The sequence below is a fragment of the Phascolarctos cinereus genome, unplaced genomic scaffold (assembly GCF_003287225.1).
Source record: "Phascolarctos cinereus isolate Bilbo 61053 unplaced genomic scaffold, phaCin_HiC Scaffold_5;HRSCAF=322, whole genome shotgun sequence".
NCBI lineage: Eukaryota > Metazoa > Chordata > Mammalia > Diprotodontia > Phascolarctidae > Phascolarctos > Phascolarctos cinereus.
The window spans coordinates 45,159,064-45,175,327 of record NW_027555958.1 but is presented as its reverse complement, the minus strand read 5'-3'; the positions used below and the strand labels follow the sequence as shown (position 1 = coordinate 45,175,327).

The following is a 16,264-nucleotide window of genomic DNA, read 5'->3' as shown; positions in this document are numbered from 1 at the left end:
ACAAAGCGTGCCATTTAAAATCCTATAGAAATATGTACAGCGTTCTAACTATCCAAGGCACAATCCCTGGCTAGAGAGAGAAGCTACAAAGAAGAAATCTCAGATCCTTCAAGGACTGAAATGTGGAGCGCTGGGAAAATACCTTTCTCAATAAACCCTTTTTATTACACTTTGTAAGAGAAAAGGAGTGATAAATAGGTGGGCTCATAATGGCTAGGAACCCCGTGGATCACGTACTAAATGTAAACATGTGTATATGTGTGTGGGGGGGCGAGGTGGGAGATGAAGAGACCAGCTGCGCATTCTGATTGACTTATTCACTGAGTAAAAATTAGAAGAATGGCTTTTCCCTCTTCTGCTGCTCGAGGCCGCCACCATGAATGATACTGTAACCATCAGAACCAGGAAATTCATGACAAACAGACTACTTCAGCGTAAACAGCTGGTTATAGCTGTTCTTCATCCTGGAAAGGCTACAGTGCCCAAGACTGAAATTCGAGAAAAACTGCCAAGATGTGCAAGAAAACCCCAGACGTCATTTTTGTCTTTGGATTCAGAACTCATTTTGGTGGTGGCAAAACAACAGGCTCTGGCATGATTCATGATTCCCTCGACTATGCAAAGAAAAATGAACCAAAGCACAGATTTGCAAGGCATGGCCTGTATGAGAAGAAAAAGACATGAAGAAAACAGCGAAAGGAACGCAAGAACAGAATGAAGAAAGTCAGGGGTACTGCAAAGGCAAATGTTGGTGCCGGCAAAAAGAAGGAATAAAAGGTACTATGGATGACGTTTATCCGTGAAGATAATTTTTCATCAGAGCATAAATAAACTACGTTAAAACTTCAAAAAAAAAATTCGAAGAAGGAGTTTATCTTCTGTCTGGGATGAACTCATCAGTCTGTTTTCCGTAGTGTCTATCACGTAATTTGTATCTATCCTCACAAGCGGCAAGGTTCCCTCGTTCAGCTGGAAACTGGGAAGAAGCGTCTGGATTTTTCAACTGGGATCGGAGGCATGGGCATCGCAGAAGAAAAATTCATCCTCACCTCTCTCGGTGAGAATAGAGGTAATGGTCAATTTAAAGCCATCGACTGACAGAAGTGGGACAAGCAACGGCCTTACCCCCCAAGCCTTGGAGCAGGTTTCGCTTTTCAGGTGTCTTTTTTTTCTTTTTTCTTTTTCCCCTGTGCCAGGGAACTCAGAGGCAGGAAAAAAAAAATTAAATCAAGTCATATCTTCTCTGCCTCCTCTAGGGGGAAATGAGGCAGCACGACTCGAAATAGGAAAGGAAAAACTACCCTCTGATTCTTACTGAGAACAAACACCAACAGATTTCCACCTTGCTCACTAGGCAGTAGAAAGCAGCGAATAAGCGACCACTTTATAATGTGCTGCGTTGACAAGTTCATTGACTTTGCTATTAATTCCACGGGATAAATCTGAGGTTCTCCCGAAACATAGGCTGTGCTTATTGGACGTGTACGACACGTTCTAATATCTTCTTCCCCACATCCCCACCCCCCATGTGTCTCCTTTCTTCAATTTGTATTAAGTGAAATTGTTCATTTAAAATTAAGTTTAGTTGTTTCAGATGGTTTGGCAGTTGACCTGCTGGGGCATAGAGGGAAGGGTGGTGGGAGTGGTGGGGTGTCTCTCCTTTCCCTTGTGATGCCACCTCGGGCCTTCCTGATCTTCGTGGGACGTGGAAGAAGGGTCCTTTCAATTTGGTCCTTTAGGACTCAGGTCGTGCCTTAACCAGAGCTGCGGGGTAGTGAGGCAGGTGGCAAGGAGAGATGGAGGGGTGGGGTGGAGATTTGTGAAGGTGCGGGTAAGGAAGCCTCTTCTCTCAATCCCCGGGATGGTTGTGTTGTCCTTCTGGTTTACTTCATCTCCTGGCACACATGAGTCAAATTCCCTGGCAAAAGGTAAGAGAGAGAAAGGAAGAAACCAGCTCTCATGCACCTGTCACCCCCTTCCCATATCCCAAAAGCATTTTCCCTAGACGCTGACTGTTGCTTTTTAGGCAAGACGAAGACTTCACAAACCACGAAAATCCAAACCCAGTCAAGTCCCCAGAGGATTTGCCACTGACCTTCGGGAGTGGGAGCGGGGGCGGTGGTGTTGTGGAGGGCTACTGTTGTATTTCCGGGTGAATGGAGAGCAGAGGCCATGTTCTGATTGGTGCTTGAGGACCGGCTTTACAATGCTCTACGCTGAACTCTATATTTGGGCTATCAGAAAGGGAGGCGAAGAACGATCATTAAAAAAGGAATAATTTTCTTGAGAGGGAGGATTTAAATGGTGTTAAAAGTGTTGAGGGAAAGACTCGCGGTAGCATTCTGCTTGGTGGCGTGCCGTGATCGTATAGTGGTTAGTACTCTGCGTTGTGGTCGCAGCAACCTCGGTTCGAATCCGAGTCACGGCAGTATGGAGGTTTTTTATTTGGTTTATGGATTTTTATTCCAGCAAACCACCACCATAGTTCTTTTTGCACCACTGGCGCCGAATCAGGGAAACTGCAGTCCAAACCCATCTCTTCCAAGGTTTCCATCTGGGAGTTCTGGTCTCATTTTTTCCTTTAGGATAAATGCCAGAAAGAGACCGACACTCCGAGAAGGTCTCAGTTCTAGTGTCTCCAGAGAATGGAACAGTCATGAAAGTGAAGGCCTTTTCCACACAAGTCACAAGGCAGCAATCTCATCTTTCCAACTCCCTCTTCCGCCTTCTGACTGGAGATGACGAAGATAGATGCAAATTTAGGAGAAAGAGGTGAAGTGAGTCCTCCAAGCCCAGATGAGTCCAGAATCTCTCACCCAGGGAAGATCTTCCATGGCCCAAAGAAGGGCAGACACCAGAATCCAACTTCTCCCAAGAGCAAGTAGCAAAGCCAGACCAGTACGGTTCCGACTTTTGATTCTAATACCTCAAGTGATGACTCTTCCAGAATAACAGTAAAGGGAGATACTGATGACTGAAAGATTCTGTAAGAGGGGGGAAAGAACCTAACCACCAACAAAAATCCAAAATGAGCACCAATTTGTAGTGTAACATCCTGGAGGGATTGATTTATATAGACTCCATGGTCTTTCTCCACATTCACCTCTTTCCTTCTTTTGCCAAGGTCATAAAAAGAAGGAAATCCCATCGTGATCTTTCCTTTGCCTTGAGAAACATATAAATGTGTAAATGTATATATATATATATATATATATATATATATATATATATATATATATATATACACATATATATATACATATATATATGAAATATAAATTTTATTAATACATAAAATATAAAATTGCACACACACACACACTGTGAAGACCTGTGTCTTTATTTTAGGTTCCACTTTCAATTGGGGGAATCATTGTTTAAAGGGTTGTTGTTAGAATATCAGGTAATGTCATCCTGTGTCTAAATTTCATATCCAATGCTTACTAAGTGTGTGACAGAAGTCAAGAATTTCACCTTTTCTCTCTGGCACTAGGTTTTCTTTTCTGTAAAAGGAGTGGGTTTGGACTACAGTCTTTAAGGTCCCTTCTAAGTTCTAAATCTTATACGTATCAACCTGGGGAACATGGCACCCAGTATTTACGGTATCTTCCTGGGCTATGCTTCCAAGTTTCTCCCCCAGGTTGCAGGTTAGATCTCTACAAGATTATAGGGTTATACGTTCTGTGCATTTGGACTCCTGCTACTTTGGTTCACTGTCTCTTATCTTTGTACTTTCCCTCAAGGCCTGTTGGCACTTTGGATAGAAGGCTGGGCTGTTATCTAACCCAGGGTGACCTGAGTTAAAATCTTCTCTCAGACACTAGTTGTGTGGCTCAGGGCAAGTCCCTTAATTGTAAAATTGGAATAATAATAGTACCTATCTTGCAGGCTTGTTTTATTTATCAAATGAGATGGTACACAGTAGGCACCTTAATAAATGCAAGTTTCCTTCTTTCCATAATCAGTGATCAATCATAATTAGTTCTCAGCAAAGGCCTTTACCAAGGTAAGGTAAAGACAGTAGCTATTAAGTATTCTCTCCTCGCCTTGTTCCCCAAAATCTGGGGCACAAATATACTTCCACAAACATATACCATGTCTGTGGTAAGAGGGAGCATAGCTTCAGAGTAATAGTAGTGACGCAGACACATAGGGAACATATGGCCAAAATAATTCACACCTCCAGAACTATAGGGAATTCAAGTCCCATTTCTCCTTCTGGAGTCCTCATAAACAAACCCTCAACTCACCTCAGCTGGGCTCCTAAGGCCTGCTCTTCTCCATCCAACTCTTGAGAACCAGGGCTAGATCTGGGGAGATGAATATAAAATCAAAACAGACTCTGCCCTCAATGTGTTTACATCGTATTGGTAGCAAACGCAAACAGCCAACACAAAACAGGTTAAAATACCTGTTGTTGTTGTTTGTCTTTCATTCTTAAAGAGAACCATGACATCAGGAAGGTGACGCTATGACTTGGCTATGAAAAGTCATCAACTTCACTTTCTCCTCTGAAGCCATCTGGGTCCAGTGGCAAGATCTAGATCAGGAAGACTGGAGATGGCCCCTAAAAATACATATCAAATAAGCTTGATTGGTTTCTCACTTGATGCTTTGGCTTTTGTTTAAGCAAGAGCAGCTGGTTCCTATTTCTACCTAAAGTTTGTAGATTTATAAGAAACTGTGTCAATACCAATTCATTAAATAACTCCAGAACAAGATCTTCTGTATTCCTATTCACTAGTCCAAACCAGACAAAAGGGGAAGAGTATTTAATTACCATCTCCCCATTCCCTCCTAACTCCGATAGCTAGCTGATCAAAGAAAGTAAAGAAGATAACAGAGGAGTATTTAGATGGTAAGAAAATGTATGTATTAACAGCCTTGACCTGGACTGAGCCTAATTCAAGCCAGTCTCCGGATAGTTTATGTTAACTATCAGAATGAAACGAGACATCCGTAGGGTCATTCAAAGGTTTAAAAAAGGAAATTTCCTCAGCAATGACAAGAAAAGGACATTGAACAAAAATTTCATAGAGGACATCCCAAATTGATTCAGCTGAGTGAAGCTTCCCTGACTCTCATTTGCTCACTCTGATACACTTCTATTTGGAAATAGATTGCTTACAGGCTCTGGTAGACAGGGATCCTGCTACTATTTTATCCTATAAAGAGGTTTCTTTCTAGAGCCAATTTTTGTAGATGATTGTAACATGCCTATACTTTTTAAAAAATCAATCAAAAGCACTTATTAAGCATCTATAATGTGCCAGGAGCTGTGATAGGCACTGAAAATATAGACAGTCCAAGCTCTTAAGGACTTTAACATCATGTGCAGATATAAGTAGGTGGATTCAAAATACATAGAAGGTAATATTGGGTGGAGTTGGCGTCTAGGAGGCTTGAGAGAGTGAAGGATGGATCAGGCCTTACGTAGAAGGAAGAACTCAAGCTAAGTTCAGGTATTTTTAAGAGGCAGAGGTAAGGGAGGATTGCATTGTAGTCATGGGGGGACCACCTGTGCAGAGACACAAATTCTGGAAATTCGATGTCACCTATGAGAAACACTTGATTGGATTACATAATGGTTGAGGTGAAGCTGTATTTAAAAAGTCTAGAAAGGTAGGCTTAGGACAGGTCATCAAATGCCCAGCAGAGTAGTTTATATTTTATATCAGAGGTAATAGTGAGTCTCTGGAATTGATTAAGGAGGGAAGTGACAGGGTCAGACTCATAATTTAGGGAAATCTACTTGTCACCTTTAAGGGAGATGGCTTCTAATGGAGGAAATTTTGAGATACTGAGTCTAATTCCCAAGCTATTCCAACAATCCACAAGAAACTTATGGTGGTGGCTGTGTCGGTAGACTGCTGTTGGAGAAAGGACTGGAACTGGTAACTGATTAGATATGTGGGGTGGATGAGAGTGAAGAGTCAAGGGTGAGACTGAACATGACTATTTCAAAGAAACCTGGGAGTATTTTTATGAGCTGATACAGAAAGGGATAAGCAGAACCAAAGTAATAAGAATTGTATTATAAGGCATTGTAAAAAAAAACAATTTTGAATGACTTAAGAAGTTTGCTCCATGAAATGTCCAACCATGGGCCAGAGGGAAGCCCTATGGTGAAGTAAATGACCCACCTCCTGACAGAGAAGTGATAGCCTCAATATGTAGGGCAAGAAATTCATTTTTGGATGTAGAATATGGGTACTTATTTTACATGTTTATGAGTATTTGTTACAAGGGTCCCTTCCCACAACCCCAATTTTGGATAGGAGGGAGTTGTGCCAAAGGGGGGGGGTGGTTAGTGATAAGAGTTGTCAAAAAGAAAAGAAGTAAAAGAACATACAAAGGCAAGAAAAGCAAGGACAAAAGGAAACACAAGAATGCAGGAAATCTTGAAAGTTGCATATTGAATCTATTAAACACTAAAAAAAAAAGAAAGCTATACGTGAGTTTCATCTATAATCTTTTTTTCTGTTTTATCTTGTATAAGGAAAAGCTCATTTTATGTTGTAAATTCAAAATTTTTAAAATTGAAAGATATTAATTTTTTAAGTTAGTGTATGGTGAAGAAAACCTACTTTTGCTTGGTTTTCATCATTACTCTTGATGGACCTCTCTGATATGACAGGTTTAATGTCAGAAAAAGAATTCCATATCTTCCCATGTTACTTGATGGAGAAATTCTACCATACTCTCAAATCTTCAAAAACCCAGCATAAATCTCAAAGTTCTATTCCCATTCATCCCTCATCATGTGCTGGGAAGGAACATGGGAATAGCCTCTCTAGGTTAGCCATTCCGTCATGCTCCATGCCTTCTACAACTCCACATTAGTTGGCTTCTCCCCTTCTCTCAATCTCCAGCTACACAAAGACCCCTAATGATGCCATACTAAGGGTGAATTCCTAGGTAAAATAGTCTAATTGAACTCAATTCCCAATGAATAATTTATTCCCATCCAACCAAATTTTTCCATCCCAATAATTTAGAACCTGTTTGCCATTGTTCACCCTCCATTCACTGTTCCTCCTGACCATTCTTTTATTGCTGTTTCCCTTAACTCACCCACTCCACCCCCAATCCTCCATTCTAAAACTATATAGCACTTCCACTGTTCTCTTTGGGGTGTTTGCTCCATAAGTAGCTCACATACTTCACCTTAAACCTTTTCCTTTCTCATTCACTCCATTTTTTTTTGCAACCACTGAGACCTGGCTTGCTCCTGTTGACATAGATTCCCTTCCTGTCCTTTTTTAGCACTAGTTACACTTTCACTCATGACATCTCCTCACCCTGCTCCACCTTATTCACTCATCAAGCTGGGAAATTTGGAATGCTCCTCGATCCCCATGGTAAGAAGATGTAAGCTACACCTTTCTAAATGTATGCTGTTGTCCAAAATATTTTTAGAAATAAATTTTACTAGGTCATTTAGTAGATGAGAGTGAGCCAACAGAAAGGTGTTGCTCCTTCTCTCCAGATTCTGGAAGATTTACATCATGTAAGATTTTTGACAAAGGTTTCCCACAAGGATCCCTGTGTACACAGTTAAGCAATCTTGCCAAAAGGGCAGCCCGAAAGCAAGGTAGATGGAGATAGATATGAGCAACAGTAAACATTCAATAAAATTTGGGTGAAGCTAAAACACAAGGAAATCCAAAACAGAGATTTGGGGTGGGCTGCTCAGTAGTTCCTGGATGTGGTAACCCAAAATAAGAATGGTTTAGGTGAATCTGGGGCTTGGAGGAATTGCAAATACCTTGTAGTTATCTCTGGCATTCCTAGAGAGTTACTAGGGTCAAGAGATATTCTGGGTGTGGACAACCTTTAATCACATAAGGTTGGATTTAAATGGTACAAGAATATTTCCTGAAAAGTATAATGAATCAATTTTCCTACAGCACAAGGAGAAAGGCATGAACTCTTTATTTGGCAAGTGAGACCAGATTTTTGCAGGCTCTTTTGCTTTCTAAGATCTTCTGGTCTCCTGACTGTGGCAACTGACATTTATTAGTTAAGCTCCTCTGCAAGATTATTTTCAATCGGTATCAATCTCATTTTTCAATTCTCATTCTGAGCATCAATTACTTGTTAAAAATCACTCAGAATTGAACTGCTCCCATGTGTGATTCTTATTCAATGACAAATGAGTGGCTGAATTGCTGAAAGAATATAGCATCATGGGTTTAGAGGTACAAGGGATGAAAAATGCCCACTGAATCCAAACTAGGTTCAGACCAGTTAAATGATGCACCTAGGATTATATAGCTAGTTAAGCACCTGAGACAGGTTTTGAATCCAGGTTTTCCTGACTGGCTCTATCCACTGTTCCACATATCTGCTTGAGAAAGAAAGAAGGTGGTTGGTGAAAGAAAGGAGTGGATTTAATCATACACCCAAAGGTAGAAAAATACATTATTTTATAGGATATTTGGTCCTTGTATAAAACTATGCATTTTTGTATAACAATGTGTAAAAATATGCGGCAAAAATATGTATTTGCAAAAAGTCTCCATAGAAATTTTTTGCAGCTTATGCATCTACATTAATTGTTGGGGCTGAAGAGATATACAAAGTCTATGAACTAAATTAACCACATACAATGATATTTGGTTATTTCAATGCAAAGTTGAGGATAGGTAGACATTATATGGGAAAGCATAGGTCAGGAAGAAGGAATGAGGGCAGGGACAAATTCTTTTAAATTACTCAAAAGCCTCTAGCTTATATCACGTACATTTTCTTCTAAAAAAAAGTAAGTGTTACTAACTGCTGGATATTGCAGGCACTAGATAAGTAGGTAAGAATTGAAAAAAAGCATATTTTAATAGACCAGAAAGGACTTCTAATTTATGTCAGGGTTATTTTTTTTTGGCTTTAAATAGTATTTTATTTTTTTCCCACAGTTACAAATCAAGAAAATTTTTAGCATTCATTTTTACAAGATTTTGAGTTCCAAGATTTTCTCTCTCTCTCTTTCCCTTTTCCCCCTTCTGAAAATGATGGGCAGTTTGATATAGTTTATATATACAAGCTATCATATGAAACATATTTCCATATTTATCATCGTTGTGGAAGAAAAAATAGATAAAAAGTTTTTAAAAAAGAGAACGAATAAAGTAAGAGGAAAAAAATATGCTTCAATCTGCATTCAGAGTCCATCAGTTCTTTATCTGGATATGGATAGCATTTTCCTTCATGAGTCTATTGTACTTGTCTTGGATCATTGCGTTGCTGAGAAAAGCTGAGTCATTCATAGTTGATCATCACATGATGTTGCCGATACTGTGTACAGTGTTTTCCTGGTTCTGCTCATTTCACTTTGCATCAGTTTGTACAAGTCTTTCCAGGTTTTCCTTTGCTCTGTGTGTCTCTCTTCTTCAAGTGTGTTTCTTGTAACAACATATTGTAGGATACTGGTTTTTTTACCCACTTTGCTGTCCACCTCCATTTTATGGGAGAGTTCTTCCCATTCACATTCACCATTATGATTACTACCTCTGTATTTCCCTCCACCCTATGCTTCCTCCTGTTTGTCCTCTCTCTCTTTTCATCCTTTCTTTCCCATATCCCCAATGTTTTGCCTCTGTTTACCACCTCGCTTGATCTGCTCTCCATTCTGTCAGCCCCCCCATTTTATTTAATTTCCTCCCTCCTACTTCCCTGTCAACTAAGATAGATGTCTGTATTCATCTGATTGTGTATATTCCCTCTTTGAGCCAATACTGATGAGAGTAAGGTTCAAGCAATGTCCATTGCCTCCCCCCACATCTTTCCCTTCACTGTAACAGTCTTTCTCAACTCTTCGTGTGAGATTATTTACCCCATTCTACCTCTCCCTTCCTTCTGAACCCATTTTACTTCTCTTTCTCATCCTTTATTTTTTTATGTCATTCCCTCAAATACACCTTATACCCATACCTTCTTGTCTGTGTTTATCCCTTCTATCTGTACTGTTAATGGTATGATTTTTAAGAGTTACAAGTATCATCTTCCCATGTAGGGATGTAAGCAGTGTAGTTCTATTGAATCCCTTCTGTTTTTTTTTCTTTCCCTTTCTACCTATTTATGCTTCTCTTGGGTCTTGATATTGAGGTCAAATTTTTGGTTTAGTTCTGGTCTTCTCCTTATGAAGGCTTGAAATCCTTCTATTTCACTGAATGACCATTTCCCTCTTGATGTATTATGCTGAATTTTACTGAGCAAGTGATCCTTGGTTGTAGTCTTAGTTCCTTTGCCCTCCATGGAATGCCATGTTCCATGACCTTCAATCCTTTAAGTCTGCAGCTGCCGAGTCCTATGTGATCCTGATTGTGACGCCCCTATATTTGAATTATTTCTTTCTGGCCACTTGAAGCATTTTTTCCTTGACCTGAGAGAGTTCTGAAATTTGGCTATAATGTTCCTGGGGGTTTTTATTTTGGGACCTGTTTCCCGAGGTGATTGGTGGGTTTTTTCAATGCCTATTTTGCCCTCCGGTTCCAGAACATCCAGGCATTTTTTGTTGATAATTACTTGAAAGATACTGTCCAGGTCCTTCTTTTGATTATGGCTTTGAGGTAGTCCAGTGATTCTGATATTGTCTCTACTGGATCTATTTTTCATGTCAGTTGATTTTCCCATGAGGTATTTTACATTTTCTTCCATTTTTTCATTCTTTTGGTTTTGTTTGATTGATTCATGATGTCTTAAAGAGTCATTAACTTCCATTTGCCCAATTCTCACTTTTTAAGGTGTTGTTTTCTTCAACTACCTTGTGTACTTTCTTTTCCATTTGGCCAATTGTACTCTTTAAGGAGTTGTTTTCTTAAAAACTTCAGAACTGATTGTGTGACATGGGAGACACTGGCACAGTACCACTCCACATAGTGTACCCACATCAGAGAAGGTGCTGTGCTATATGAGCAAAGCAGAATTGAAATAGCTCAAAAGAAATGCAAGATGCACAAATTTAGAGAATCCACCCCAAATGTTCACATGGACTATTGGTATCTGACCTGTGGTAGAACATTCCAGGCTCATATTGGTCTGATCAGCCATGGTCAGACACACTGAAACTTGAGTAGCACAGTGATGTCATTTTGGTCCTCTTTGAGAACAAAGGACAACAGCCAGTATTTCTTCAGTGTACTTTTTTATTTCCTTTTCCATTTGGCCAATTCTACTTTTTAAGCAGTTTCCCGAGCTGTTGAGTCTTTTTTCATAATTCTCTTGTGTCATTCTCATTTCTTTTCCCTATTTTTCTTCTACCTCTCTTAAATGATTTTTAAGCTCCTTTTTGAGCTCTTCAATGGGCTTGAAATGACTTCCCATTTTTCTTTTGGGTTTTATCCATAGATGTTTTGACATTGTTGTCCTCTTCTGGGTTTGTATCTTGGCCTTCCCTGTCACCACAATAACTTTCTATGGTCAGATTCTTTTTGTTGTTGTTGTTGTTTTCTGCTCATCTCTCCCCCCCTCCCCTTTTTGGGAGCCTTTTCCTTTCTTTTAAATTTGAGCTCTGCCCCCAGGTTGGAAGAGGCATTGTCTCCCACTTCTTGTGCTGGTGGCTGCAGCCCTGGCTATTTACCTGGTGCTGTACTAATGTTACCCTGAGGCTCATGGGGGATCCTCACGTCTGGTGCTGCTGGTATTCATAGGGGTCTGGCAGCTTACCTGGTGCTGAGCTGGGGTCCTCTGATATGGGAGTTATATTCCTGAATCAGTTATTTGTGTACTATTCACTCATTGGAACTAAGCCCCAAACTAATAAAAATCAAGAAAAAATAATGAAGATAAGAAAAGAACATCTCATGCAATCAATGTAACCCAATATTTTGGATTTCAGATCATTACTCTGGTTGCATTGATTATGTCAGTGCAAAAGCTTTTGAATTTCATGTAATTAACATTAACTATTTTACTTTTTGTGATCATCTCTATCCCTTGTTAATTAAGATATTTTCCTCTAGCCATATCAACCACAACCAGCTTAGGGGTGTGTGTGTGTGTGTGTGTGTGTGTGTGTGTGTGTGTGTGTGCACACGCGTGCGTGTGAGCATCTTGAAACTTATGTAGATTATGGAAGCAAGGACAGATGACAGAGAAAGAATACCAAAAAAGGTGTGACATATTTCTGTGATTACAAGAGGTGGCATTTCCATATATAGCAAGGTTGCAAAGCACTTTGCAACACATTACCCTTATTTGATCCTCATCCAGATCCAGAGAGATAAGTGCTAGAGGTATTATCCTAGTGTCACGGATGAGAAAAATGAGACAGAGAGATTCAATGACTTGCCAAAGTCAGAGCTAGTAAGTGTTGAAGGCTTGTGTCTAACCTAGGGAGGATGAATTCTGGTCCCTTGGTCTTTCCACCAAACCACATGATGGCTATGTAAGGATAGTGTCTGGGGAGTGCCCCTTGTAAAATAGTGCCAAGATAGCTAAATCTAAGCAAGAGCTAACATTGGTGATGAATGCTAAAAATGACAAAAGGGACTTCATTTGTTCATCCATACATTTATTTCCTTAGCTATGTTGGGAGCAGGCTGTGCAGATGGATAGGACAATGAGAACAGAAGACAAAGGAGAATCCTTCTGTTTTTGCAAGAGAGGGAATTGGGAAAGGCAGAACAAAAATGGTTAATAAGGAAATGAAACTCAAGAGATATGATAATAGGAGACAACCTAACTGCTTTCAAGCAAGTACAAGTCACTCAGTCAGATGAACTAGCTCCGAGGGTAGAAAAAGACTAAAGCTGACCTCATTACTCACCTGACTTCACTACTTTGGGACTTCTCTGACGGATTTTTCCAGCACTTTTCCAAGCCTCAGCTTCCTACAATCTACAAGCAGCCCTCAATTTCCTAAAGTTTAAAACTACTTCTACTCTCCCTTACAGTAAAAGACATTCTGACATTTCCCATTTTTATAGCTCTGGAGACCAAAGATCTTCAGAATGCATGGCCCAGGAAGATCACTATCAGGATAGCCCCATAATCCTACATAAATAATCTCATCAGCATCACTACTTTCTTCCTCTCTGACTGGAAGGTGAGGTCATGAACTCCAAAGCTCCATTTAAGGAAACAACTCAGTTCAGACATCACATTTCTCACCTGACTGCACTACTTTGGGACTTCTCTGACTGATTTATTTGCCATATCCCCAAGTTGGATTCCCTTCCCCTCTGCTTTTCAGTTCCATTTCTTTTTTTTTTTTGTATTTGCATCTCTAGCACTTAGCACAGTGCCTGACACATAGTAGATACTTAATGAATGTTCCTTAGATATTTTTTGATTAATCGGATTGCTTACCTACTGTCTTCTGATATTTATATGTTGATTCTCACCACTGAGCTCACCACTGCTGATGCTCTGCCTGACACTATCACCTCTGCTAGTGCTACACTGGGTCCATGTTCGAGGCTGGATGCTACTAGGCATGGTTCATCACTTTTTTTTTTGGCAATTGAGGTTAAGAGACTTGCCCAGGGTCATACAGCTAATAAAAGTCAAGTGTTTGGTCTGAGGTCGAATTTGAACTGAGGTCCTCCTGACTTCAGGGCCACTGCTCTATCCACTATGCCACCTACCTGCCCCAACTTTTTATTTTATTTTATTTTATTTCTTAAGGAAAACAGCAACCAATGATCATTGACAATTCCAGGGAGATTGATAATGAAGCATGAGCATGCTACCCACCTTCAGATAGATCGACTTATGGACTCATGGTGTAGACTGAGACACATTTGTGGACAGAACTAATGTGGTAATTTCTTTTGCTTGATTCTGCATATTTGTTAAAAGAGTCTTGTTTTCATTCTTTCTTTTCTCTCTCGGTGGACAGGAAAGTGAAAGGGAGAGAAAATACATGATTTTTCATTGAAAAAGACGAAAGAAGCAAAAAAGAGCTATGTCAGGCCAAAAGTCCATCTTGGGGGGGAAAACCTTCCTATCTTTTTTTGTCAAAGAAAGCACTATTTGGTCCTTGGAGTATTTGACTACAAAAGGCTTTTGATCCTCACCAGGATCTTCTTTGCCAAAGGCCTTGACTCATTCCTCTTCAACTGTTTTTCTTCAGCCTGATTTGCCACCTTGAACTTCACTTTCTGGTCACTGAAGGGTTTGGGCATCTTTCTGTAGCTTAGAATGGGCTTTCCTTATAACTGTCACCAATGACTAGGCTCCACCTAAGCCCCAACTACAAGCTACAAGCAGCCCTCCAATTTCTAAATTTCAAAACCACTTCCACTCTCCCTTATGGCAGAAGACATTTTGACATTTCCCATTTCTATAGCTCCAAACAGCACAGCTTCAGAATCCAGCTCCTACTAGGCTAGCTGTCCACCTCCACAGCTTTGGTCTCAAACAGTTGGTAGGCAGCTATGACATGTGTCTGCATCCTACCTACAAGCTGGCCAGCTCTCCCAAGACCCCTCAGTATCCAAATCCAAGGTTCTCTGTGAGGGGGGAAAGGTCCAGAGTTGGGGCACTCTTTTTTTTTTTATCATTACATCAAAGCCAACTTATACCCACCCCCTCTATGTATACCCCTTTAAAATGGTGTAACAACAACACAGTTCTCAAGAGCTACAAGCATCATCTTCCCTTTTGGGGATGTAAACAGTTTGCCCTTATTAATAATATGTTGTTGTTTTCTGTCCTGTTTATCTTTTTATGTCTCTCTTGAGTCTTGTATTTGAAGATCAAATTTTCTGTTGAGCTGTGGTATTTTCATCAGGAAGGTTTGGAAGTACCCTATTTTGTTGAATGTCCATTTCCTCCCCTGAAAGACTGTGCTCATTTTCACTGTGTAGTTGATCCTTGGTTGTAATTTAAGTTCCTTTGCCTTACGGAATATGGTATTCCACGCCCTACAATCTTTTAATGTGGAAGCTGTAAGGTACTGTGTAATCCTGACTGCGGTTCCATGATATTTAAATTGTTTCTTTCTGGCTGCTTGCAGTATTTTCTCTTTGACCTGGTAATTTTGGAATTTGGCTACTATATTCCTTGGCATTTTCAGTTTGAGATCTCTTTCAGGAGGTGATCAGTGAATTCTTTTTATGGTTATTTTACCCTCTGGTTCTAGGACCTCAGGGCAGTTTTCCTTGACGATTTCCTGAAAGATGCTGTCCAAGTTCTTTTTTTTTTCCATCGTGGTTTTCTAGGTAGAGCAATAATTTTTAAATTGTCCCTCATGGATCTATTTTCCAGGTCAGTTGTTTTACTAATGAGGTTTTTTTACATTTTTATCTATTTTTTTCATTCCTTTGTTTCTGTTTGACTGATTCTTGCTCTCTCACAGAGTCATAAGCTTCCACTTGCCCAATTATAATTTTTAACAAATTCTTTTATTCTATTACATTTTGTACCTCCTTCTGCATTTGGCCCATTCTACTTTTTAAGGAGTTCTCCTCAGTGAGTTTTTGTGTCTCCTTTTCCCTTTGGCCAATTCTGCTTTGTAAGGAGTTCTTTTCTTCGGTGTACTTTTTTTTTCCAGTTGGCCAATTGTATTTTCTTTTGTACTTATACATTCATATTAAACATATTTTCACATTAGTCATGATGTAAAGAAGAATTAGAACTAATGGGAGGAACCATGATAAAGAAGAAGCAAAGCAAAACAACAAAAGAAAAGGAGAGCAAATAGTATACTTCCATCTGCATTCAGACTTCTTTGGATGTGGATAGCATTTTCCTTCATGGGTCTTTTGGAGTTGTCTAAGATCCTTGCATTGCTGAGAAGAGCTAAGTCTGTCAAAGTCAGTCATCATTTGTGGCTGTTACTATGCACAATGTTCTCCTGGTTCTGCTCATTTCACTCAGCATTAGTTCGTATAAGTCTTTCCAGGTTTTTAAGTAACATATTGTAGGATTATGGTTCTTAATCCACTCTGCTATCCAATTCTGTTTTATGGGAGAGTTCATCCCATTCACATTCACAGTTATTATTACTATCTGTGTCTTTCTCTCCATTCTATTTTCCCTCCTGTTTATGCCTTTCTTTCTCCTTTTCTCCTTTTCACTCCTCAGTAGAGTATTTTTCTTTTTTTTGTTTATTCATTTTGATTTATCAATAATCACTTCCATAAGCCTTTGAGTTTTAAAATTATTCTCCCCCTCCCTCCCCTCCTCCTTCCCCAAGACTGCACACAATCTGATATAGGCTATACATGTATATTCCTATTAAACATATTTTCACATTAGTGATGTTGTAAGTAAGAATTTGAACCAAAAAAGGAACCACCAGAAAGAGAAAACAAAGCAA

General features: G+C 39.7%; 1 long non-coding RNA gene, 1 other non-coding gene and 1 pseudogene across 2 annotated transcripts in view; all 3 read left to right on the top strand.

The window, feature by feature from the left end:
* LOC110220087 (uncharacterized) overlaps positions 1-16,264 on the top strand; it is a 113,777-nt gene that overhangs the window by 28,290 nt on the left and 69,223 nt on the right. The gene's annotated exons all lie outside the window — the stretch shown is intronic.
* Positions 377-1,206, top strand: LOC110220078 (small ribosomal subunit protein eS24 pseudogene; annotated as a pseudogene).
* Positions 2,357-2,428, top strand: TRNAH-GUG (transfer RNA histidin (anticodon GUG)). The gene has a single exon. It is a non-coding gene; the product is annotated as a tRNA-His (tRNA).